General features: G+C 44.6%; 1 protein-coding gene across 1 annotated transcript in view; it reads left to right on the forward strand.

Annotated features, from left to right (window-relative positions):
- Positions 1-27,736, forward strand: part of LOC126282453 (zinc finger protein basonuclin-2-like) — a 613,154-nt gene that overhangs the window by 362,235 nt on the left and 223,183 nt on the right. The gene's annotated exons all lie outside the window — the stretch shown is intronic.

Consider the following 27,736-nt stretch of genomic DNA (forward strand, 5'->3'; position numbering starts at 1 on the left):
ATTAAAGACAATCCGCCATCGAGACGACGTAAGTGGCAGTTCAAAATCTCCCCAAAATGTGATGAAGGACAAAACTGCTATTTTCTTAATAGTGTCAGAAGTCCTCTCTGATGCACCTGAATCACCAAGTAAGAAATACGGTGTCCGGCTATTTTATCATAACTAGCTGTGGCCGTTTTTGCTACGTTTGAGAATCCCGACTGTGTGGAATAATTATTTATTTGTATTTTCTGCTACCAGTCACTTGTATTTGTTTTATGTTTAATTTAACATAACGCAACTCGTTCCGAGCATGTTCTGCCCATATTCAGCGCTAATGCGTACAAAAAATTTTTACTTAAAAATTTATAATCTTAAACTAGATTAACCTACAACTTGTTGTTTGCTGCTCGCTCCTGGAGTGACGGTTGTGGTATTTGGAGGATGGAGGGAGGGCAGAGTTTGGCCAGATTTCGATGTTCGGTGGCGTCTGTTGGTGTGGAGCTGTGCTTCGTTGTTTATTCTGATTGACACCACAGCTAGTGTGAGGCGGAGATGGTTTTCATCATTACTATGTTGCGAAAATCATGCTGCACACTGTTCTATATGACGTGTCATTTACGAGTTTGGTGTCTCAAAACTTAGTTTTTCGTCCTTGGTGCACTGGTGGAACTGTTGTGTGACAATAAACTTAGTACTAATTATTTTCTATCTGTTTTTTGACGTAATTCACTACAAAGTATTTTCTACATACATGTAAAAAGTGGACACTTAATACAATATGGCTGCCCTTTAGCACGTGGATGAGTATCGATTATCGCATTTTACAGCTATTTTCACGATACTGAAAATGATTAGTAGCAGAAAATACAAATAATCATTATTCCAGTCAGTTACGTTTCAGAAAAGTAACCAATACGGCAACAATTAATTATGATTCAACCGGCCAAGTTTTCACAGTTTTTCGTGCATACAGAAATATCAGATGAAAGTTGCTTAAAACATGTTCCTGACATAAAATTCCACAAAGCATGTCTATATGAAATCATGGTACCTAAATATGTGGATATTAAGACAAGCCTCAGCACAGTTTGCTAAAACCAGAGATTAGCGCTCTAAGGCGTGAAATAAAACAACCATATAAAAAGAGAGAACACCTCAATTCGATTACCTTACTGGACCCATCTTTAGTTAATGTTAACGGAGCATCCAGCACAGACCCAAATACTTCAAGATATCATTGGCAACAATAAAAAGCAAGTACAAAAAAGAATTCATCAGTGGAAGCTTGACAGTTTGAGAAAGAAAAGCAAGCTGGCTATAAATAAATACATAAGTAAGAGATATACTCCCACAACTTTTTCCCAAGAGTTGTAAATACAACTTACCTCCTGTTCAGTCGGACTGAAATAGCACTGCTAAATAAGGTCACAAAGCATAATTCAAATCCAAACAACAATAACAATAACGTAAAAGTCACCCTGTGCTCACTAAAGATACCTGCTGATTTTTCAACACTGAACAACACTTTACAAACAATACAAGGCCCCAAGGCTAGTAAAATTGTACAATAACATATAGCTACAAAGTCATGGACTGTGCAGCTGGCCCCGGCGGAGGTTCGAGTCCTCCCTAGGGCATGAGTGTGCGTGTTTGTCCGTAGGATAATTTAGGTTAAGTAGTGTGTAAGCCTAGGAACTGATGACCTTAGCAGTTAAGTCCCATAAGATTTCACACACATTTGAACATGTAGCTACAAAGCAACAAAAACAATTTCGAAATAAATGTGCTTAAATCCTTCAATAACAAACTGCAAAATATAAAGCCCCAACAGTAAAATCTGATACAGTTTCCATAACAGGTATTATGTTTAAGGATGATTGTATACGAAAAACACTCGAATTTCTTGCAAATTATTACATGTATGAAGTTCAGTTTGATACGATACAAAAGTTCCAGGCTAAAATAATAAAATGCTTGAAACAACAGTAAATTTCTCTCCACTAAGAATGAAGTACAAGGCGTTTTGTAATAAGTCCCACAGTCCATAGACTCAGAGCACAGTATAAAACTCATACGACTAACACAACAGTCAGGCTAATTGTGAACTCAGGTAGTAGCCTAGGGTACAAATTAACTAAATAACTTGCCTGTTGAAACACATATATTTGAAAACCCCTATTCCACAAAGAACAGTTATCAGCTTATTAATAGAATGAGTAACCTGATTGTACCATCTCAAGCTAAGTTTTAATCGCTAGTGCGCCTGTTTAACTGAATGGTGACGTGCTTGCCCACCATGCAGTGGACCCGGATTCGATTCCCGGGAGGGTTGGAGATTTTCTCCACTCGGGGACTGGATATTGTGTTGTCCTCGTCCTCATCTCTTCATCGCCGACGCGCAAGCCGCCCTAGGTGACGTCATCTGAAATAAGACTTGCACTCGGCGGCCGAACTTCCTCGGATGGGGCCTCCCGGCCAACAATGCCACACTATCATTTCATTTAATTTTTTTTATCCTTAGACGCTATTAACCTTTAAAGCAGAACACCAGTACATGAAACGGTTGAAAAAAATAAGAAAGAACCTATTGAAAAACAAAGCACAGAGCAGAAAAGAAATAATACAGATTATAGACGCATTGAATTTAGTACTCTTACATAAGTACTTCTCTTTCAACAACAAAATTTACAGGCAGGGCTTAGGGCTAGCAATGGGAAGCCCTCTTAGTGTCCTAATAGCAGAAATATTTATCAATCATGGAGAATAAAATACTGATGCATAAAGATATCATCACACACAAAATTAAATTCTATAAGAGGTATGTGTTTGACATCTTCATTTTGTTTGGTGGTACAGATGATGAAGTAACAAATCTTTTTAATAAATTCAGTAGCCTTCATAGAGGTATCCAATTCACCCTTAAGTTGGACGAAATCAATATCATGCGTTTCGTTGACATGAAAATATCAAAACAGAACCAAAAGATGGTCTTCAGTATTTACTGAAAACCTATAGGTAGAGACACCACGATACAAAACTCCTTTACACATCCTGATTCCTACAAAAAAGATGTTTATAGGTCATTGCTATACAGAACGCACAAATTTCCGTTTCAACATACAGATCTCTAACAAGAAACAGAAACCATTAACGCGACCGCAGTCAACACCCTGGATATGATCCTTCATTCAGTAATACAATGTCACACCAGATAAAAATAAACTAAAAAAAAGAACTCCAAAGTACAATCTCAACTGACAGCACGTCTTCAGTCAAATATGTAAAAAACGCCATACCTTGGAATAGTGTCTGACAAATTAGCAAGCATATTCAAAAACACAGATGTAAAAATCAGTGTCAGCACTAACAACAACGTTAGTATCAAACTTATTCAAACTATAAAATCCGATGGATACAGATTATGATGCATCTGGCATTAACAAGATTACATGCAGCCAACGCAACAAATACTATATAGTCAAAACAGGCAGAAACTTCCGAATTCGATATAAAGAATGGATAGAATGCTACAAACTGGATAAAAGTAGCAATTCAACAGTAAAGACACAGGCTACCCCCTGAAAGTCCAAGACAACCTTGAAATTTTGCACAAAATCGAAAGAGTAAAAGAATGGATGTCATGGAAGAAATGCAAATATTCATTCATAATAAAAAATATGGAGACAATATTCTCAATAAGATACCAAATTCAAAAACTCAAATTTCTTCAGTATTCTTACGACAGTTCCAGTGCAATAGATTTAAGATGTCAATATGAACGAACGAGTACCAGACTTCCAGTACCACGAATATCACTCTAAAATACGACAATAGATACTCATGCACATATTACAAGGCCGTCTTATTGTATTAAGTGTACATTGCATACATGTATGTAAAAATTTTTGCGATGAACTACGTCAAAAAACAGCGAAGAAATATATAGCACTAACTGTAACGTCACACAACAGCTCCGCCAGGATATGAAGGATGAAAAACGAAGTTAAGCCGCCAAACTCGCAAGAAAACAACTGGCGTATAGTAAAAGTATATCACACGATTTTCGCAACTTACTAACTGATCCGAAACTATCTGCACCCCACACAGGCTACGGTGTTAGGTTGGTTGCTAGGTTTGGGGTACCATCATTGATCATCATCGTAAGTGTTCTGCCAAAAGGCAGGTTTTCACATGGTAGTTCTCCAGGCTGTCCGGTCTTCTGCCATCCTCTTCGGGTCTGCATGATTTCCTCTTCCCTTTACGTCGTCTATCATCTCTTATCTCCATTTTCCTCCCAGTCTTCTCCCACAAACGAATCCTTCCAAAGCATATGCTAACAAGCACTCCCTTCTCAGTGAATGTCCCAACCAATTATTTTTCCTTCTCTCACTAACCCTTTCCAATACTCTTTCATTACTCACTCTTTCCATCCAGCTTATTTTTTCCCTTCTCCTTCACATCCACATCTCAAATGCTTCTAACATTTCTTCATCCTCTCGTCCCAGCGTCCACGTTTCTGCCCCATATACTGCACCACTCCAGGGTATAAAGGAACCAAACTAAGGGTAATCAGTCCTGTGTTCCTCATGCAAACAATTCTCAAGGTAAAAAAATCCGAAAAAGAGTTGGGGAAACTAAAAGGACGTAAAACTAACGCCGAACCACACCGAAAGAGGAAACGAAAGAAGCGAACCAAAACGGCAAAACGTATACCAAAATGAAAAGAAGGGGAAAGTTTTAAAATCATACAGCAGATGGCCTAAAATGAACATAACACAGTTAGCTGCAACAATGTTCATCTATGGGCGTACTGCAACATGTGGACAAGCTGCAGTGGTATGGGACTTCGGTGAACTTAACTCCCGATTCCATCACACCAAGGCCTTCAACAAAATAAGTAGGTGGGCTTACTCGCAAAGGATGCAATGCACAATGGCCATTTTCTTGCCCCCAATTTTAAAATATCCTACTAGGTTCCTAACTCGAAGTGTGGACACATCGTAGGGTTACCTGAAATTTGGCGGCTGGTTAAGTATTAGTTTTCGCAGTACCAGCTCCTTTATTACCTTAACTGCTTCTTTTTTTTCCACATTGTCCCACAGTTTGTTACATTATAATTAACTAATGCTCTGTTGCAAATCAATTGGTAACTATGGAATATGACAAAAATAACTATTGTGCAACACGATCAGCAACAGGTCCTACTACCTAGAAAAGAAGGATGTAAGTTCTGCTGTTATTCGTGTCCACGACAGAGCAGCGATTCAACTTCCCTAACCAAATATCAACTGGCAGAACTCCCGCACAAGTTACAATGACGCTTTCATGCCGTGAGCCACAGCAAAAATTCATCAACATAAATTTAAATAAATTTATTACCAAGTACCAATACAAGCATCTTAGTGTTAATAAAACAGATAGCTGCAGAGTGTCTAAACATCTAGACCTGTCACACTTCCATGGAATTTTTACAGAGCCGCGGCTGTGTTCAGCCAGTCTCCTGGATCACCCAGACCGCGACCTTCGTCTGTCAGATCTCAGACAAGAGTGATGTCCTGCCAAAAGACTTTAGCGTGTTGGCGGCAACATGGCATTTAAATGCACGATTTTTGAGTTTACCCAATTAACGCTTCCCTGATTCCCCACCAGAAGTCAGGGCACTTCCGCTTCTTGCAAACATTGATTTGCTGTATATTATTCATAAAATATGCATCGCTCAGTGATAAGACACTTTTTACTGTTGAAACATCTTATCATCTCAGCTCACTCAATGCACGAATAATACACTCCTGGAAATGGAAAAAAGAACACATTGACACCGGTGTGTCAGACCCACCATACTTGCTCCGGAAACTGCGAGAGGGCTGTACAAGCAATGATCACACGCACGGCACAGCGGACACACCAGGAACCGCGGTGTTGGCCGTCGAATGGCGCTAGCTGCGCAGCATTTGTGCACCGCCGCCGTCAGTGTTAGCCAGTTTGCCGTGGCATACGGAGCTCCATCGCAGTCTTTAACACTGGTAGCATGCCGCGACAGCGTGGACGTGAACCGTATGTGCAGTTGACGGACTTTGAGCGAGGGCGTATAGTGGGTAAGCGGGAGGCCGGGTAGACGTACCGCCGAATTGCTCAACACGTGGGGCGTGAGGTCTCCACAGTACATCGATGTTGTCGCCACTAGTCGGCGGAAGGTGCACGTGCCCGTCGACCTGGGACCGGACCGCAGCGACGCACGGATGCACGCCAAGACCGTAGAATCCTATGCAGTGCCGTAGGGGACCGCACCGCCACTTCCCAGCAAATTAGGGACACTGTTGCTCCTGGGGTATCGGCGAGGACCATTCGCAACCGTCTCCATGAAGCTGGGCTACGGTCCCGCACACCGTTAGACAGTCTTCCGCTCACGCCCCAACATCGTGCAGCCCGCCTCCAGTGGTGTCGCGACAGGCGTGAATGGAGGGACGAATGGAGACGTGTCGTCTTCAGCGATGAGAGTCGCTTCTGCCTTGGTGCCAATGATGGTCGTATGCGTGTTTGGTGCCGTGCAGGTGAGCGCCACAATCAGGACTGCATACGACCGAGGCACACAGGGCCAACACCCGGCATCATGGTGTGGGGAGCGATATCCTACACTGGCCGTACACCTCTGGTGATCGTCGAGGGGACACTGAATAGTGCACGGTACATCCAAACCGTCATCGAACCCATCGTTCTACCATTCCTAGACCGGCAAGGGAACTTGCTGTTCCAACAGGACAATGCACGTCCGCATGTATCCCGTGCCACCCAACGTGCTCTAGAAGGTGTAAGTCAACTACCCTGGCCAGCAAGATCTCCGGATCTGTCCCCCATTGAGCATGTTTGGGACTGGATGAAGCGTCGTCTCACGCGGTCTGCACGTCCAGCACGAACGCTGGTCCAACTGAGGCGCCAGGTGGAAATGGCATGGCAAGCCGTTCCACAGGACTACATCCAGCATCTCTACGATCGTCTCCATGGGAGAATAGCAGCCTGCATTGCTGCGAAAGGTGGATATACACTGTACTAGTGCCGACATTGTGCATGCTCTGTTGCTGTCAGTGTGATCATGTGATGTATCTGACCCACGGAATGTGTCAATAAAGTTTCCCCTTCCTGGGACAATGAATTCACGGTGTTCTTATTTCAATTTTCAGGAGTGTACGTAATTCAGAATTCGCTATTTCACTCGATAGCCTCCTCACCTGTTTTCTCTGTTCACCCAAAATCTCCCTCTACTCGAGGATGGGAGAGGGACAGTGACACCCGTTCTATAACAACTCCTTCGAGGAGGACTGGACTGTACCTGTCGAGGAATGCAGCATTATATGTCCGGACAGACGAATCTCTCCCCCCCTCCCCCCCCCCCCCCCCCCCTCGTCACCCACTAAACACACTCCACTAGGTCAACTTTGTCTGCTCAAAGAACTGCCAAGTATTGCAGTTTTCTTGTAAAATACTGCTCTCCCCGTTACCTTACAATACGATGCATAGATAGGAGACTGAGAAAGGTCGCAATTACCGTAATATACAACCTGCTGTCCCTATAAGATGATGCTCAACGGATTGGACATGTGGCAGACGCCACGTAATGTCAGTAATCAGATGTGCGCTTACGTCACGGAAAAATCCCCAGTGAACTACAGGATACGCCTCATAAGTGTTTATGATTCACCAAATCATAGGTTGGTGTGAATCACATACTTCATATTGCGAGTGATATCGTGATCTCCAACTAACTTGGAGCAAGAGACTAAGGAAGCTCCAGCTTCCCACTATCACAGCCATGATTTACAGTTCATAAAATGTCTAGTAACTTACAAAACCATCATAGGCTTCATCGCAAATTAGAGTAATTTGAAAGTTGTCGTCCTTTCTTTATCAACAGTGAGAGAATTCTTTTGAGGGATGTCTCCATGACGTGTCCTGGTGACCTGCTATCAGCGGCTGTGTATTCTGTGTTTACTTACATATATTTGTTTCCATTGTCGGACATACCACTTTCACAACGCGGTACTCTCTGCTTGACATGTAAAACAATATGAAAAAAAAAGCTTAAACAGTGTAAAGGTAGCTGTAGCACCAAAAAATTAGAAATACTTAAGTAAACAGAAGAGAAAACAAGAGGACTGCAAATTTCCTTCGAATAAACAGAGGTAATGACAAACAGAAGGACCGAAACAGAAAAAACAATTTTGGATCTATAAAAGAAAATGAAGAAATAGTAAAAAGGAATGGAGTAATGTGAGGAAGATATCAGAAAATAGAAGAACGGTAGAAATCTTTTAATTAGAAAGAAACATGGAGTACACGAGTAAAACCGTGCAAAAAATCACAGATAAAATTAGGAAAATAAGGCAAATATTGTATGGATACATCCAAAACTTGAGTCCTTACACACTGACAAGAAACATTCCACAGTATTTTGAAAAATTAAAAAGTAAACCCAAATTGTACAGGAAAGTGCATGAAGAGCTAGAGGATACTGACATGAGTAAGAAGAAATTGAAGAAAGAACAATACAGAAATAAAATTAAGGAAGATATTACTAAATGACAAACTAAATCCGACTAACTGCTGTTTACACTGACCGACTGTATAATAAAGAATAAACCCAATAGCTGACCACAAAATCCTGTCTCTATTCCAATAGTACACATGTATGAAAAAAATAAAACATAAAAAATAAAACTATAATATATATATAAAAAAACAGTCGACAGACAAACACACACACACACACACACACACACACACACACACACACACACACACACACACACACACACGGAACTTCCATCAGCAGACATATAGACACAGAAAAAAAGTTGAAACCAAACCTGAGAAAGATGGCAACACTTAGAGAAACAAATTACACTATACACACAAAAATTGCAGTTAAACTGCTATACTCTGAATATAGTGACAAAAAGGAAATGTGCAAGCGTTCTACCTGTTTTTCACCAGAGAGAAATAATTAATTACAAAAAATGACTTACATCTACATCTACATGACTACTCTGCAATTCACATTTAAGTGCTTGGCAGAGGGTTCATCGAACCAAAATCATACTATCTCTCTACTATTCCACTCCCGAACAGCGAGCGGGAAAAACGAACACCTAAACCTTTCTGTTCGAGCTCTGATTTCTCTTATTTTATTTTGATGATCATTCCTACCTATGTAGGTTGGGCTCAACAAAATATTTTCGCATTCGGAAGAGAAAGTTGGTGACTGAAATTTCGTAAAAAGGTCTCGCCGCTACGAAAAACGTCTATGCTGTAATGACTTCCATCCCAACTCGTGTATCATATCTGCCACACTCTCTCCCCTATAACGTGATAATACAAAACGAGCTGCCCTTTTTTGCACCCTTTCGATGTCCTCCATCAATCCCACCTGGTAAGGATCCCACACCGCGCAGCAATATTCTAACAGAGGACGAACGAGTGTAGTGTAAGCTGTCTCTTTAGTGGACTTGTTGCATCTTCTAAGTGTCCTGCCAATGAAACGCAACCTTTGGCTCGCCTTCCCGACAATATTATCTATGTGGTCCTTCCAACTGAAGTTGTTCGTAATTTTAACACCCAGGTACTTAGTTGAATTGACAGCCTTGAGAATTGTACTATTTATCGAGTAATCGAATTCCAACGGATTTCTTTTGGAACTCGTGTGGATCATCTCACACTTTTCGTTATTTAGCGTCAACTGCCACCTGACACACCATACAGCAATCTTTTCTAAATCGCTTTGCAACTGATACTGGTCTTCGGATGACCTTACTAGACGGTAAATTACAGCATCATCTGCGAACAGTCTAAGAGAACTGCTCAGATTGTCACCCAGGTCATTTATATAGATCAGGAACAGTAGAGGTCCCAGGACGCTTCCCTGGGGAACACCTGATATCACTTCAGTTTTACTCGATGATTTGCCATTTATTACTACGAACTGCGACCTTCCTGACAAGAAATCACGAATCCAGTCGCACAACTGAGACGATACCCCATAGCTCTGCAGCTTGATTAGAAGTCGCTTGTGAGGAACGGTGTCAAAAGCTTTCCGGAAATCCAGAAATACGGAATCAACTTGAGATCCCCTGTCGATAGCGGCCATTACTTCGTGCGAATAAAGAGCTAGCTGCGTTGCACAAGAGCGATGCTTTCTGAAGCCATGCTGATTACGTGTCAATAGATCGTTCCCTTCGAGGTGATTCATGATGTTTGAATACAGTATATGCTCCAAAACCCTACTGCAAAGTGACGTCAGTGATATAGTTCTGTAGTTTAATGGATTACTCCTACTACCCTTCTTGAACACTGGTGCGACCTGCGCAATTTTCCAATCTGTAGGTACAGATCTATCGGTGAGCGAGCGGTTGTATATGAGTGCTAAGTAGGGAGCTATAGTATCAGCGTAATCTGAAAGGAACCTAATCGGTATACAATGTGGACCTGAAGACTTGCCCGTATCAAGCGATTTGAGTTGCTTCGCAACCCCTAAGGTATCTACTTCTAAGAGACTCATGCTAGCAGATGTTCGTGTTTCAAATTAGTGGCTGATTTGCAAGTAGCTTCCCAATTAATTGTAAAAATCTCAACAAACAGTTTTAAATCTAAAACCTAAAAGTGCAAATGATAACCTATATATGTAAAGGAAAAAAATCATGTGATATTTCAGATGCCTTGCAATTAAGTTGAAACGAACACAAGACAAATAAAGAACTCAATGTGCAGCATGCAAAAGGCGTTTTCTTTTGAACCATTGTAATTTAAAATTATGGTGTGAGAAAGTTCCCAAGTTACAGAAAGACAGGCAAAAACATGAACAGCGCAGAAGAGGAAAGAAAAAGTTAACAGATAAACAAGTATTGGAAAAAGCGAAAGCAAAATTATATCTTAAACATGATTTCAGCGAACGAACAAAATATTTACACTACGTGATTTAAAGTATCCAAACACCTGGGTGGAAATGACTTCCAAGTTCGTCGCGCCCTCCATCGGTAATGCTGGAATTCAGTATAGTACTGGTCTTAGCCATGATGACTGCTTCCACTGTCGCAGGCATACGTTCAAGCAGTAGCTGGAAGGTTTATTGGGGAATGGCAGCCCATTCTCTACGGAATGCTGCACTAAGGAGAGGTATCGATGTCGGTCGGTGAGGCCCGGTACGAAGTCGGCGTTCCAAGACATCCCAAAGGTGTTTGTAGGATTCAGGTCAGGACTCTGTGCAGGCCAGTCCATTAAAGGGATGTTATTGTCGTGTAACCAATCCGCCACAGGTCGTGCATTATGAATAGGTGCTCGTTCGTGTTGAAAGATAAAATCGCCATCCCCGAATTTCTCTTCAACAGTGGGAAACAAGAAGGTGCTTTAAACATCAATGTAGGCCTGTGGTGGGATGGTGCCACGCAAAACAACAAGAAGTGCAAGCCCCCTCCATGAAAAACACGACCACACCATAAGACCACCGTCTCTGAATTTTACTGTTGGCATTACACACGCTGGCGGATTACGTTCGGTGGGAATTCGCCCTACCCAGACCCTGCCATCGGATCGCCACATTATGTACCGTGATTCGCCACTCCACACAACGTTTCTACACTGTTGAATCGTCCAGTGTTTACGCTCCTTACACCAAGCGAGGCGTCGTTCCGGATTTAGCGGCGTGATGAGTGGATTATGAGCAGACGCTCGACCATGAAATCCACGTTGAAAACCACACGCCTAACTTTCATAGTACTTGCAGTGGAATCATACCAAGTGATTTGAGGCGCTATGTCACGAACTGCGCGGCCCCTCACGCCGGAGGCTCGAGTCCTCCCCCTGGCATGGACGTGTGTGTTGTTCTTAGCATACGTTAGTTTAAGTAGTGCGCAAGTCTAGGGACCAGTGACCTCAGCAATTTGGTCCTCCTAGTTGTTCAGTACGACGGCCTGACGCTGCTCCATCAATAACCTCCCCATCATCGAAATAATGCTTCCTGCTGAGTGCATCCTTCATTGAGCCAAACAGATGGAAGTCGAAAGGTTCAAGATCCGGGCTGTGAGGTAGATGAGGAAGAACAAGACACTGAGGTTTTGTAAACTCCTCTCGAGTGCGCACACTTGTGAGTGCTCTCGTGTTGCCATGGAGAAGAACTTCGTTTGCATTTTTGTGGAGACGAACAAGCTGTAGTCGCCCTGAGGGAACCACAATACACTTCAGAGTTGATCGTTGCGCGACGAGGGAGGACATCAAACAGAATAATCTCTTCAGAGTTCTGCCGTCGTGACTTTACCGCCTGAGGTTGTGGCTTTGAATTTTTTCTTCAAAGGAGAGGTGGTGTGGCGCCACTCCATGGACTGCCGTTTTGTTTCCAGTTCGAAGTGATGAACCCATGTTTCAATTTCTGTGACGAAGTTCGCCAAAAATTGTTACGCGTAAGCAATTTTGCGCAGATGGTCCGTCGGTCAGCACGCGGGCGACCGAAGAGGTTTGCCTGATGACAAACGCCTCGCCCAACGATTCACCGTGCTTTTGTTTCCTGCCTGGTCTTTGTAAACATCCTGCAAGTACCTATGAATGTCTGCGACGATTTAGTTTACCAAAAAAAATGAAAAAAATAAAATAAAAGTAAAAAAAGTATCGCAAGTCTCTGGTTGTAACGCACTTCCGTTACAGACTCCATTTTGAAGGCTACATATAGTCCCGCCACCTGTCGATACTTCACTTAACTATAAGGGGTAAAGCGGGAATATTCCACTATGGTGCACAACAAATTCTGCATTGTTTCAACCGAGACTGACAGAGGAATATTAAAATATTCCGTTTCTTGCTGAATGCACCTCGTTCATTACAATAGCAGCTGGCAGAAATATTTTTTATTGCTTTTCGCCGTTTCGTCGACCGACGCCTTAGCCTCTCTTTCACTCAGATAGTGTAGGATAGACTTATGAAACCACCTGCACAGGCCGCCGAGACGTTCGCAAGGCACACTGCTGTGCTACACCATTATTATTCACAACACGTCAAGCGCAGGCGCTCTTGTAACCGTCCCGCGTGTCGTCTTTAACATTTTGTAGCGCGTCCCTGACGGACGAATGCGAGGTCGTCGGCGAACCAAAAGGACTGGAGCGGCGAGACGGGGAGAGAATATCTGTCAAAAGGTAGCGAACCTCATTATGGGCGTGGAAGCTGGCGCGGTGCCCCGACAAAAATCGTACGCACGGAGTCGACTCGTCGGGTGTGAGAGGATGCAGCGAGATTAGACCATTACGTGCGGGGCAGTGACGGCGCGTCATCGGCAGCGGCAGCTAATGGGATCTGTCTCTGGTTTCAAGCGCGCCCGCCTCATCGCCTATTCACCTGCAGCCGCTGCCGCAGCCATTGTCTCTGGCTCCGCCCCCTCATCAATATGGAACACTTTAAAAAGTCGTGAGTGGCTTTTATTGGTCCCGCCTGGGACAGACGCGTCCAGCGGAACCGCCGGACTCAGCGGCTAGGTGCGAGGTCCCACAGGGATCAGTCTTATGTCCTTACATTTCGTGAAGGTGCTCTGCAAGGCAGCATCGTACAGATCCCATCACCATTGCCATTCTCATACAGAAATCATCAGTGTAATCATTCTCTGAAGTTCATGAACTGTCTCACCATCACCATGCCAGGGCTGTGTACCCTTACACGTAATACACTGAAGCGCCAAAGAAACTGGTGTAGGCATGCATATTCAAATACAGAAACAAGTAAAGTGGCAGAAAACCACACTGCGGTCGGCAACACCTGTATAACACAACAAGTGTCTGGCGCAGTTGTTAGATCGGTTACTGCAGCTAGAATGGCAGGTTATCAAGATTTGAGTGAGTTTGAACGTGGTGTTATAGTCGGCGCACTAGAGATGGGAGACAGCATCTTCGAGGTAGCGGTGAAGTGGGCAATTTCCGGTACTACAATTGCACCAGTTTACCGTGCATATCAGGAATGTGGTAAAACATCAAATTTCCGACCTCGCTATGACCGGAAAAAGGTCCTGCAAGAACGGGCCCAACGACAATTGAAGAGAATGTTTGAACGTGACCGAAGTGCAACCCTTCCGCAAATTCTGCAGATTTCAATGCTGGGCATAAGCAAGTGTCGGCGTGAGAACCATTCAACGAAACATCATCGATATGATGTAATTCTTCAGTTTCTCCCGACGTATTTCATGCCCGATCAGTCCACTGGTCTACTGCCGGTCCAAAGTGTCCAACGGGCACATTGTTTCGGCGATCAAACATGTCGCCATCGTCAGGTGCGCTCACGATGGCGACATGTCTGATCGCCGAAATACTGTGCCCGTTGGACAACATGGACTGGCATTACACCCGTGGACTCTTTGAGAGTCATCGATATGGACTTTTCGGCGCCGAAGGCCCACTCGTGTACCCTTGATTAATGCACGAAACGAAGCTTTACGACTCGCCTGGGCCCGTCAGTACCGACACTGAACTTTTGATGATCGGAAACATGAATCTCATTTCAAATTGTATCGAGAGGATGGTCGTGTACGGGTATGGAGACAACCTCATGAATCTATGGATCCTGCATGTCACTAGGGGACTGTTTAAGCTGACGAAGGCTCTGTAATGGTGTTGGGCATGTGCAGCAGGGGTGATACTGGGCCCCTGAAATGTCTTGACACGATTCTGACAGGTGACACGTACGCAAGAATCCTGTCAGATCACCTGCATCCATTCATGTCCACTGTGCATTCCAACGGACTTGGACAATTCCAGCAGGACAATGTGACACCCCACACACCCAGAATTGCTACAGAGTGGCTCCAGAAGCATTCAGAAGAGTTTGAACACTTCCGCTGGCCACGTAATTCCCCAGTGAAAAGATTATAGAGCATATCTGGGATGCCTTGCAACGTGCTGTTCAGAACAGATCTCCACCGTCTCGTACTCCAACGCATTTGTGGTGAGCTCTGCAGCATTGATGGTGTCAGTTACCTCCTGCAATACTTCAGACATTAGTCGAGTCCACGCCACGTCGAGTTGGGCCACTTATGCTTGCTCGCGGGGACTCTACACGATATTAGTCAAGTGTACCAGTTTCTTTCGCTCTTCAGTGTAGCTCTGTGTAATGTTATACATATTTTTAATTTTTATTTTTTCATATGGAGTCTGGCTGGTTATCGATAGTGGATACTTTACAATAGGTCAACTACAATGAGGTGATAAAAGTCATGGAATGCCTCATAATATCGTGGTGGCTCTCATTTTGCCCAGCACTGAAGTAAAAAGTCTTTGGAATTCCCTGCACAAATATTAAACCATGCTGCCTCTACAGTCATCCGTAAGTTGGAAAGTATTAAATAAATAAATATCGTGTGACTAGGGCCTCCCGTCGGGTAGACCGTTCGGTGGGTGCAAGTCTTTCGATTTGCACTTCAGCGACATGCGCGTTGATGGGGATGAAATGATGATGATTAGGACAACACAACATCCAGTCCTTGAGCGGAGAAAATCTCAGACCCAGCCGGGAATCGAACCCGGGCCCTGCTGACCATTCAGCTACCGCGCGCGGACGGGAAGTGTTGCCGGTAGAGGATTTTGCGCACTAACAGACCTCTCGATAACATCCGACAAATGTCCGATGGGATTCATGTCTGGTGACCTGCGTGGCGAAACCACTCTATTTGTCCAGAATGTTCGTCAGCCCAGTTGCAAATAACTGTGGCCCGCTGAGATGACACATTGTGATCCATAAAAGTTCCGTTGTTCTTTGGGAACACAAAGTCCATGAATGGCTGCAGATTGTCTCCAAGTAGCCTAACATAACCGCTTCCAGTAAAAGAGCGGGGCGTTGACAACTCGGTTCCATAGCTACGTGTACTCTACGTCATTCTCGGGCTATACCATCAGCTCTTACCAACAGATATCGAATCTGACCGGGATACGGTTTTCCCGTCGTATGGGGTTCAATCGATATTTTCACGAGCCCAGGTAACGCTGCAGGCGATGTCGTGTTGTTAGCAAAGGTACTCGCGTCGATCGTCTGCCGCCACAGCCCATTAATGTCAATTTTTTTCACATGGAGTCTGGCTGGTTATCGATAGTTGATACTCTACAATATTGGTTTCTGCAGTTTGTTCACCCAGAGTTGCTTGTCTGTTAGCACTCACGAATCTACGTAAACGCTGCTATCCTCGGTCGTTAAGTGAAGGCCATCGATCACTGCGCTGTCCGTCGTGAGAGGTAATGCCTGAAATGTAGTATTCTGGGCACATTACTGACAGTCAGGACCACAGAACATGGAAGTCCCGAACGATTTCCGAAAGAGGATGTCCCATGCGGCTAGCTCCAAAAACCATTCCGTGTTCAAAGTCTGTTAATTCCCGTCGTGCGGCCATAACCACAGGTGAAGCATCTTCAAACGACTCACCTGACTATAAATGACAGCTTTGCCCATGCACTCCCCTTTTATGTATTTATTTATTTCATTTATTTATTGATTTATTTAACCTGGCAAGATTAGGTCCATCAGACCCTCTCTTACATCTAACCAGGCATTCTGCTTATTTTGTTTTAATATGTTATTAGTAGCAGTGTTGCATCTAGTGCTAAAAGCAAAATAAACAATTACAAAGGTACACTTAAAAAATACAATCACATGCAGTTTATATTCTTAGATGATAAGTACTGCTATAATTAGTCATTATGATAGAGACAGATTTTAGATAGGAGTGCTAGCAGCAGGGAGTATGAGGGAAACTGATGGTGAAGGGAGGAGAAGAATAGAGAGATGATGAAACAGACTTAAGGAAATATAAAGGAAAAAAGATTGCGTGGCTAATGGAGGTAGATGAAGAGGAAGAAGAGAAAGGCGCAAGGTAGGAGACACTAGTTTTGTTATTTGACAGAGGGGAGGATTGGCCTTGTACATTAATTTTGTGGAAAACTTTATGATGATAGCAGTAAATCCTTCAACTTCTTCTTAAAAGCAGCAGGGGATTGAATTTTGCGCATAGTAAGGAGCAATTTGTTCCAGATGCGAACAGCGGCAACAGAGAAGGCGTTTGCAAATGTTTTTGTTTTGTGAGTGGGCACAAAATGGTTCAGTTGGCTCTGAGCACTACGGGACTTAACATCTGAGGTCATCAGTCCTCTAGAACTTAGAACTAATTAAACCTAACTAACCTAAGGACATCACAAACACCTATGCCCAAGGCACGATTTGAACCTGCGACCGTAGCGGTCGCACGGTTCTAGACTGAAGCGCCTAGAACTACTCGACCATACCGGCCGGCCATGGTTATTTCTAACCACCTTTAGTTTTCGCTACTCATGTCTTTCTGAATTAAATCAAGTCCTGAGGTAATACATTCCGAACGCCTTCTAACGTACATTAATATGGGGTGTGGACACCTTTCACCTATATTAAGGTTTGAACTCTGCTGGGGGACACTTTCATTGAGGTGTGTGAATGACTATTCAGAAATGGCACTCCTTTCACCCTCAAGGGCCGAAACCTGAGAAGGTGGTGAAGTTGGACGCTGACGTCTGGAGCGAAGTCGACATTCTAAGTCAGTCCAAAGATATTTCATTGGGTAATGAAAGAGCGAACGAGCTGACTGCAACAGGGTGACCCGTACCGACCATCGCATAAACCCTCCATCTTTCCGACGGCGCCAAGACATACGCTCATTTTTTATGTGAAAGTTGAATTCCACACCAAGCTTGTACTTTCATTCAGAAGATACAGTCTCGTGAATTACACTAACGCTCTGGAAACAACGGGTAGGATTTTGAGGCTCAAAGTACCATAAATTTTCTACATCCAGGCATTAAAATAAATGATGTAAAATGCGAGATTGTCATCCTCCGCAAGTCAACCACAGCAAATTTAGCAGCTGATAATGCGTCACTACACCCATTCCAACATGAAGACTTCTGTTTCAGTTCTGCCACACACAGACCGGTCACACTACCGATATCGATTTTAGGGAAACAGAAAGATAATTTACACCTTTTGACAAAAGCTGGGTTCTAACTACTGCATACTGAAGAAAGCAGATTAACTATACAGCAGAATAAAATTACACTGTCCAGTCACATTCATGTAACCACCTGTCAAAATCACGAATAACCCACCTTTTGCAGTGCAGATATCTGGGAGACGTGAAAGAAGACAGTCGATGAGATTCTGGAAGGTACTGAGAGTATGTGAAGCCTCGCCAGTGCCGCAGCCATCTGCACTAGGTTTCTCTGTTGACGATCCGTGCCGCTAACAACCCAATGGAGGTGGTCCCACAATTTCTCGATTGGTTTTAAACCCGCAGAGTTTGGTAGCTTCGACAGTACAGGAAACTCATCCTGGTGCTCTTCGGATCACGCAGGTGAACTGCACCCTGTGTGACACGTTGCATTGTCCTGGTGGTAGATGTCATCACGTCGAAGAAAAACTGCATGTAGTGGGAGACATGGTTCCCATGGATAGATGTATACCTGAGTTGCTCTATTATGAGAAGATCGCTCAGGAATCGCCACGAAATCATTCCAGCCTTGAACCTTCCTACGATTGTTGCAGGATGTTGCTTTCAGACGCTAGAGCATAAAATGTGATTCATCTGAAAAGTCCATGTGTCGCCAGTCAGCGGAAGTTCAGTTTGGCGTGAATATTGCAGCCTTCGTCATCCATGAACAGCAGTCAGAGCCTGCTGCGGAAACCCATACACAGCAGTGCCCGCTGCACAGTCGTGGAGGAGACACGGTTGGTAGCACGTGGGTTCATCTGGGCGGTCAGTTACTCAACAGTCGCGCCTCCATTCACCCGTACACATCTCCACAGCCGCCGTTCAACTCTGTCATCTACGGCTCGTCGTGCACCACTGTTGCATCGGAGCCAGCCAGTGTGGCCGAGCGGTTCTAGGCGCTTCAGTGTGGAACCGCGCGACCACTACGGTCGAAGGTTCGAATCCTGCCTCCGGCATAGATGTGTGTGATGTCCTTAGGTTGGTTAGGTTTAAGTAGTTCTAAGTTCTAGGGGACTGATGACCGCAGATGTTAAGTCCCATCCGCGCCGGTTTCGAGCAGCGCCATCCTCGATATAATTTCATGGCAACAGGCGAAAAGTTTACAAGCTTATCCGTTTCGGAAATGCTTCCACCCTTGGCTCGAAAGTCAACGAACATGACCTTTTGAACGTCAGATAAACTTTTCTGCTTCCGCAATACAAGTATTTTCCGTGTGCACCCAATATGTTTCTTCCACTGCTAGTGCTACCTCCAGCCGTCTGTGAGTGGTTATTGCACATTAACGTCGGATATAGTCGTTCATCATGTTAATGTCATTGAACGGTGTAGAAATAGCACAATTCGAGAGGCATACAGAAGGCACGGTGGAAGGTGATGTCGTAGTTATTTTGATTTACGATGTGGTCTTCAGTCTACAGGGTGTTACAAAAGATACGGCCAAAGTTTCAGGAAACATTCCTCACACACAAATAAAGAAAAGAAGTTATGTGGACATGTGTCCGGATACGCTTAATTTCCATGTTAAAGCTCATTTTAGTTTCGTCAGTATGTACTGTACTTCCTCGATCCACCGCCAGTTGGCCCAATTGAAGGAAGGTAATGTTGAGTTCGGTGCTTGTGTTGACATACGACTCACTGCTCTACAGCACTAGCATCAAGCACATCAGTACGTAGCATCAACAGGTTAGTGTTCATCACGAACGTGGTTTTGCAGTCAGTGCAACGTTTACAAATGCGGAGTTGGCAGATACCCATTTGATGTATGGATTAGCACGGGGCAATAGCCGTGGCGCGGTACATTTGTATCGAGACAGATTTCCAGAACTAAGGTGTCCCGACAGGAAGACGTTCGAAGCAATTGATCGGCGTGTTAGGGAGCACGGAACATTCCAGCCTATGACTCGCGACTGGGGAAGACCTAGAACGACGAGGACACCTGCAATGGACGAGGCAGTTCTTCGTGCAGTTTACGATAACCCTAATGTCAGCGTCAGAGAAGTTGCTCCTGTACAAGGTAACATTGACCACGTCACTGTATGGAGAGTGCTACGGGAGAACCAGTTGTTTCCGTACCATATAAAGCGTGTGCAGACACTTTCAGCACCTGAATGGCCTCCACGGGTACACTTCTGCGAATGGTTCATCCAACAGTGTGTCAATCCTCATTTCAGTGCAAATGTTCTCTTTACGGATCAGGCTTCATTCCAACGTGATCAAACTGTAAATTTTCACAATCAAAATATGTGTGCTGACGAGAATCCGTACGCAATTGTGCAATCACGTCATCAACACAGATTTTCTGTGAACTTTTGGGCAGGCATTGTTGGTGATGTCTTGATTAGGCCCCATGTTCTTCCACCTACGATCAATGCAGCACGTTATCATGATTTCATACGGGATACTCTACCTATACTGCTAGAACATGTGCCTTTACAAGTACGACACAACATGTGGCTCATGCACGATGGAGTTCCTGCACATTTCGGTCGAAGTGTTCGTACGCTTCTCAACAACAGATTCGGTGACCGATGGATTGGTAGAGGCGGACCAATTCCGTTGCCTCCACGCTCTCCTGACCTCAACCCTCTTGACTTTCGTTTAAGGGGGCATTTGAAAGCTCTTGTCTACACAACCCCGGTACCAAATGTAGAGACTCTTCGTGCTCGTATTGTGGACGGCTGTGATACAATACGCCATTCTCCAGGGCTGCATCAGCGCATCAGGGATTCCATGCGACGGAAGGTGGATGCATGCATCCTCGCTAACGGAGGACATTTTGAACATTTCCTGTAACAAAGTGTTTGAAGTCACGTTGGTACTGAAAGTTCGGCCGTACCTTTTTGTAACACCCTGTATAGACTGGTTTGATGCAGTTCTCTACGCTAGTCTCTCCTGTGGAAGTTTCTTGACCTTGCTCTGCATAACATGCTTACTACACTTGAGCTATTGTCTACGTCTACAATTTCTATCCTCCATGCCTCCTTCCATTACCAAACTGACGACTCCTTGATGCATCAGGATATTCCTATTAAGTGACCGTTCTTTTAGTTAAATTGTGCCATAAGCATCTTTTTCGCCAGGTACATTCAGTTTCTCCTCATTAACTAATCGATCAGTCCATCTAATCTTCATCATCCTTATGTAACACCACATTTTAAAATCTTGTATCTTTTCTTGTCTGAATTTTTTATTATGCACATTTCACTTTCGAAAAAAACTTCACTTGCCGGCCGGTGTGGTCGAGCGGTTTTAGGCGCTAGTCTAGAGCAACGCGACCGCTACTATCGCAGGTTAGAATCCTGCCTCGGGCATGGGTCTGTGTAAGGTGTCATTAGGTTAGTAAGGTTTAAGTAGTTCTAAGTTCTAGGGGACTGATGACCTTAGAAGTTAAGTCCGATAGTGCTCAGAACCAAAACTTCACTCCAGACAAATATCTTCAGAAAACACTTCTAACACTTATATTTATATTCGTTGCTAACAACTTTCTGTGTTTCAGAAACGTTTCTCTAGGAGCTTGAAGCTGTCCTAGGCAATGGAAATATGTAATAAGAAAAGAAACCTCCTTAGCAACACTCATATGAAAGCTGCATTTTTCACATCAGACGAATTAGGCATTAGTCCCTGGGCTACTTCGAAGTAAAGAGTAACCTATTCTTTTCAACAACATGGATGTACAGTGTAAAATATGCAAGTTGTATATCTTGGGTAAGGTGGATGGAGTTTTACAATACAATATATACAGAAGACGGAGGATACGAAGGCTGAAAAAACTGAAGCGTGATGACTATTTCAGAAGGCTAATTCGTGTGTGTTGATGAAAACAGAATACTTTATTATTTCTGCAGATGGTAAGAAACTGTAAACTACTTAATAGGAGGAGGAGGAGGAGATTAGAGTTTAACGTCCCGTCGACAACGAGGTCATTAGAGACGGAGCGCAAGCTCGGGTGAGGGAAGGAAGGGGAAGGAAATCGGCAGTGCCATTTCAAAGGAACCATCCCGGCCTTTGCCTGAAGCGATTTACGGAAATCACGGAAAACCTAAATCAGGATGGCCGTTGACGGGATTGAACCGTCGTCCTCCCGAATGCGAGAAACTGCTTAATAGACTCGATGTTGAAATACTGGGTATTAAAAGGATAAAACCTGATTATGTGCTGCATAAACAGGGCGAATTCAGAACAGTAATCTTTGTTTCATATTTCGGAGTCTATTGTGGTGATAAAGAGTAAGTTGGCCTTCAGGTTCAGTAGAGCGACACAGTGGAGGCAGCACGTGGACGCACCGGGAGACGCACCAGCGGAGCTCCGGTCACGTCCAGCGGCAGTCTGGCCCTCACGGAAGCTCATTAAGATGGCCGCCCGGCACAAAGACACGGCGACCCCCCGCTGCCCGCGCCAGATAAATCACCTCCGTGGCTGCCGTAACACCGTAACAGGTTCCAGCTCCGGCGCTGCCGGCCTTGCGTGGACACAGCCAGCCAGCGCTAACGAGTCCCCTGGCGCGGTGTCGGCACACGACGCTCTCTGCAGGGCACTCCGTAACGCTGCTGCACACGCCTGACCAGTGCCCTAAGGAGCAACTCGATCGCTGTGCACGGTCCATCTTCCCCTATGGTGGAGAAAGCCTACGATGGAGGATTTAATTCAGACTATAATTTCTGTATCCGAGTCGTGAACTTTTCGTAGGTTTTGAGCGAAGGAGCAGAGCTTCAAGATCGTTTGGGTTCGTGACTGCACAAGAGCCATTCTTTTTATCTGAGCTTGACGACTATGTAACGAGGTTTGAGGGCAGTTTTCTCAGTCTCCCCCCCCCCCCCCCCCCCCCCCAAGAAAAAAAAAAACCAAATCCACTGTGCTAATTTCTGATATCATCATCATCATATTATTATTATTATTATAATTATATTAAAACATTACCAAATCTAGAGGTGAACAGCAGAAATGGTTTGAATCAGCCATACATATTACAGTGTATAAAATGAATATTTGATCATCAGCTGCTTTTATTTTAAACCCAAATATTAACCGGTTTCAGTCTTGGACCATTTTTCATGGATAAGGGTTAAAATGGTTTAAGCCACCAGATTTCATTAGTCGTTACTTAAATAATGTGTAGTGCAAGCCATGAAATCAATGTATGGTACAGGACTGTTTAAAAAAAATATGTTAAACATATGTGAAATATATCTGATATGTGTGCGTGTGAGTAAAGCCAGGGGTAAAAAGTTCATCCTAAACCCCTGCAACGACTCGATGAAATTTGGTACACCTACTACCCACAATCTGGAAAGAAATACTATAGTGGTAAAAACCACCAGCCTTCTATAGGAGTTGAGTGATAACCTGGAGAGAGACGAGAGGACGAGATGATGAGGCAGCGAGGGGGAAGGAGGAGAGAAGCACTGATAGGAGGAGGAGGAGATGCACAGAGATAGTGGAGAGGGAAATGGACAGAGAAAGAGAGAGGGGGGAGAGGAGCAGACAGCAAAGACAGGGGGAGAAAGAGATATGCAGAGAAATTAGGGGGAGGAAGTTAACAGATAGAGGTGGAGGAGGAAATGTAGAGCGGAAGTTAAGAAGACGTGATGGATAGAGAGAGGGGAGAGGATGAGAAGCACGTATAAAGGAAAGGGGGAGGGGATGAAAAAAGAGAGGAGGGGGAGAAGATGGACAGAGAGTGGAGGAGAAGGAGACTGACAAAAAGAGGGGAGGAGGAAGGGAAATAGAGAGCGGAAGAGGAGATGGAAAGAGAGGAGAAGAGCATATGAACAGAGGTGGAGGGGCAAAGTGACAGAGAAGGGAGGGCCACATGGACTGAGAGAGGGTCAGGACGAGATGGACAGAGACCCTATTTTTCTCTTCTTTCGCAGAACATGATGTTTTCTTTTTGCAACTAATGCATCTGAGCTCATAGATTAGGTGTGGATGTACATACCTACATACATACAGGAAACCATCATGCGTTCTCGTCCACAGAGAAACGTTTGAGAACTGTTATGATTATTATAGTGCACCAAAGGAAGGGATGGGTACACTGTTGCAATGTTTATACTGTGCCTGGGGTCCGCATGTGTGGTATGTTGACCTGCTCTTTTTTTTCATCTTGTTAAGATCAATAAAAGGAAGTGACAGAGAAATAATTGGATCAATATTTCAGAATTTTTATGCTATACGAACAACGCCGAATACAGGGAAAATAGGCCATGTAACTGATGAAGTCACGATATTTCTCGTCGCTCTCGATAACGTTGGATCTGTTGGTTGAGTTGATTTGCAGAGAATTATTTATATAAATCCGAGAGAAATTTGTAATGAATGAAATTCCAATGCAACCAGTTTACAGGAGAGGACAATTCCCCTTTTTGCACCTCATCCATCCCCCTCCCTTGCGGACACTTCGCCGATGGGCCTTGCTTCCCCCGCCCCCTCCCCTCCACCCACCTCGCCCATTATGTCCTGCTACTTCACGCCATCATCTCAACTGCTGAAATTTGCCGAAGACGTGAGGCCTTGCAGCTAATCAGTTGCTTGATGGCTGGCTGGCTGACTTTTTTCCCGTTCATGGGTATCTGCATTTACTCAGGCCTGTTTACAGGTAAGAATGATCTGTTTGGCCTGGAAGAATCATTCGTAACTTAATTTTAAACTACCGGTAATGACCAGAAAAGCCATGGACCAGCACTGAAACTCCTGCATAATATTAATCTCGCATTATAAACTTGCCTCACTGACCCGCAATGATTGTACTTGGGGACAAAACACAGAATTCCCCTACGGACTGTAAGCATATGGTGTACCCAACTTTTGAACAGTCTGAAAAGGCTTTAGAAATTCTCGTCAATGTTAGCACTCATCTCTATGACAACTCTGTAGCACAACAGTTAATGAAATTTAAAAAGAGCGCTCTAGACTCGTACTTGGATCAATAATTACTGCTTGGGAAAATTGCACCTGCTGTGATGCGTTAAGATCCGAGCGGAGTATGACTTTACATTCACAATCAAAGATATTTCCTTTCTCGGAAACGAATAGGGAAGATGAGTTGCTTCCGTAAGTGAAGTATACTTCGCGTGCAAAACAAATATCTATTTATACAGGATAATGCTCACCGCTTTTGCAGAACTTTGTAGACAGTCCCAGTCTCACAGAGTCCCCCAAGATGTCAGCGGAGACTTTCGTGGATTTTATATTGTAAATAAATCCACCAAGAGTTCGTAGCATTATACAGCTCCATGTAGAGTAGTACACAAAAGGAATGTTCATTTCCTCGGTAATTAATTTGTAAACGTAGTGCTGAGTGTTCGGAAGACTGAGTGTTGATCCGTTTCAGGGATTAGTAACGAACACGAGGTATTTGTGAATGGAGAGCAGGGTTCCACTGTAAGACAATTTACTACGTGTTACCCTCTTTCTGCATTTCTATTCAAGCCATAAAAAATGGAACAAAAATAAAATAAACTAGGAACACTGGCGTTACCTATAAAAGTGCTATAGTTCGAACAAAACAGCTCTGCAATTGGCAGATTGCAGAGGTACGAAAAACTTGGCCGAGTGTCGTCAGCCACGCTTGACGAAACTCCAGGTGCTCGTAAGGAAAAGGCAACACAGTGAGCACTTGTCGCTCGAGAAGGAACTACGTCCGATTGGCTGTCGCACGTCCAGTACCACTCTACATGACAAGACGTGAATTACAAAGTTTTTGTTCAAATGTTCAAATGTGCGCGAAATCTTATGGGACTTAACTGCTAAGGTCATGAGTCCCTCGGCTTACACACTACTTAACCTAAATTATCCTAAGGACAAAAACACGCATCCATGCCCGAGGGAGGACTCGAACCTCTGCGGGGACCAGCCGCACAGTCCATGACTCCAGTGTCTTAGACCGAAAGTTTTTGTAATCGAAGTGCAACTGGAATGGAAAGTCGTTTTCATGCTCCGGTATGCCGTCGGTGTTTTAATTTGCCAATGTTGTGGCAGCTGGTGTAATGAAACGCAGAAAGGACCAAACAATGTTACCGTTCCCTCCTGTTCATCAACGCCCCTCCCACAAAGCATAGGTCACCAAATCGGCGCGAGCAGGTAAAGCGGCGGCTAATTTAGGGTTAAAAACTCGGGCGGAATACGTCGGCGAGGGAACACACGAGGGAGCGGAGCGTGTGCGGTCTGCCGTCCAAACAAGGCCTTTGTTCGCGCCATGACGTGCGTCCTATCTTTGCGGCAAGTCCTACAGTAAATACGGAGCCTCGGTGGCGAGCGGCGAGGAACGCAAAAATCGCACAAAGGCGCCTTTGTCGGTGCGGGCGTGCGAGCCTTTGTGAGCAGAGGGTCAGGGAGCGCCTGCCCACAACCGGGACACTCTTGGTCGCTAGTCGTGTGTTTGCTTACCCTTCCTCGCTGCGACTGAAAAGCGCTTCCGGCAGCCGCGGAGGAGTCCTCAGCTAAGACAGGCAGCTAAAACTGACTGCTGTACGAATACCGTACCTCAAGGGACCTTCCTTTTGTTGCTCGCCTTCGTCAGAAGTCATTTCTATTCACGATATTCACGTTACCAGTATGCATATACCTGTCTGTCTATCCGCTCTCGATATTGTGTTTTGTGTCGTCGTTGACACTGTAGAGTCTTGTACTATGGCAACCAAGGAGAGGATGTTGTTAGGTGGTCGATATCCTCTTTCTACACTACTGGCCATTAAAACTGCTACACCACGTAGATGACGTGCTACAGATACGAAATTTAACCGACAGGAAGTAGGTGCTGTGATATGCAAACGATTAGCTTTCCAGAGAATTCACACAAGGTTTACGCCGGTTGTGACACCTACAACGTGCTGACATGAGGAAAGTACTGTGTCAGTACCTTGGTCTGGTCGTAATTCATTTTGCGTAATTCTGAGAGGCAATGTTCAGCAACCACCGACTTGTTTGGCTGCTGTAGTCTGGAGCAAAGTTGCGGTTTATCGTATCACGACATTGCTCCTCGCGTTGGTCGAGATCCAATGACTGTTTGCAGAATATGGAATCGTTAGGTTCAGAAGGGTAATACGGAAAACCGTGCTGGATCCCAACGGCCTCGTATCACTAGCAGTCGAGATGACAGGCATCTTATCCGCATGTCTGGAACGGATTGTGCAGCCACGTCTCGATCCCAGAGTCAACAGATGGGGACGTTTGCAAGACAACAACCATCTGCACGAACAGTTCGACGACGTTTGCATCAGCATAGACCATGGCAGCGGTTACCCTTGACGCTGCATCACAGACAGGAGTGCCTCAGATAGTGTACTCAGCGACGAACCTGGATGCACGAATTGCACAACGTCATTTTTTCGGATGAATCCACGTTCAGCTTACAGCATCATGATGGTCGCATCCGTGTTTGGCGACATCGCGGTGAACGCAAATTGGTAGTGTGTGTTCGTCATCGCCATACTGGCGTATCACCCGGCGTGATGGTATGGGGTGCCATTGGTTACACGTCTCGGTCACCCCTTGTTCGCATTGACGGCACTTTGAACAGTAAACGTTACATTTCAGATGTGTTACGACCCGTGGCTCTACCCTTCATTCGATCCCTGCGAAACCCTACATTTCAGCAGGATAATGCTCGACTACATTGTTGCAGGCCCTGCACTGGCCTCTCTGGACACAGAAAATGTTCGACTGCTGCCCTGGACAGCACATTCTCCAGATCTCTCACCAATTGAAAACGTCTGGTCAATGTTGGCCGAGCAACTC

Source organism: Schistocerca gregaria, chromosome 7 (genome assembly GCF_023897955.1).
Source record: "Schistocerca gregaria isolate iqSchGreg1 chromosome 7, iqSchGreg1.2, whole genome shotgun sequence".
In the NCBI taxonomy this organism is placed as follows: domain Eukaryota; kingdom Metazoa; phylum Arthropoda; class Insecta; order Orthoptera; family Acrididae; genus Schistocerca; species Schistocerca gregaria.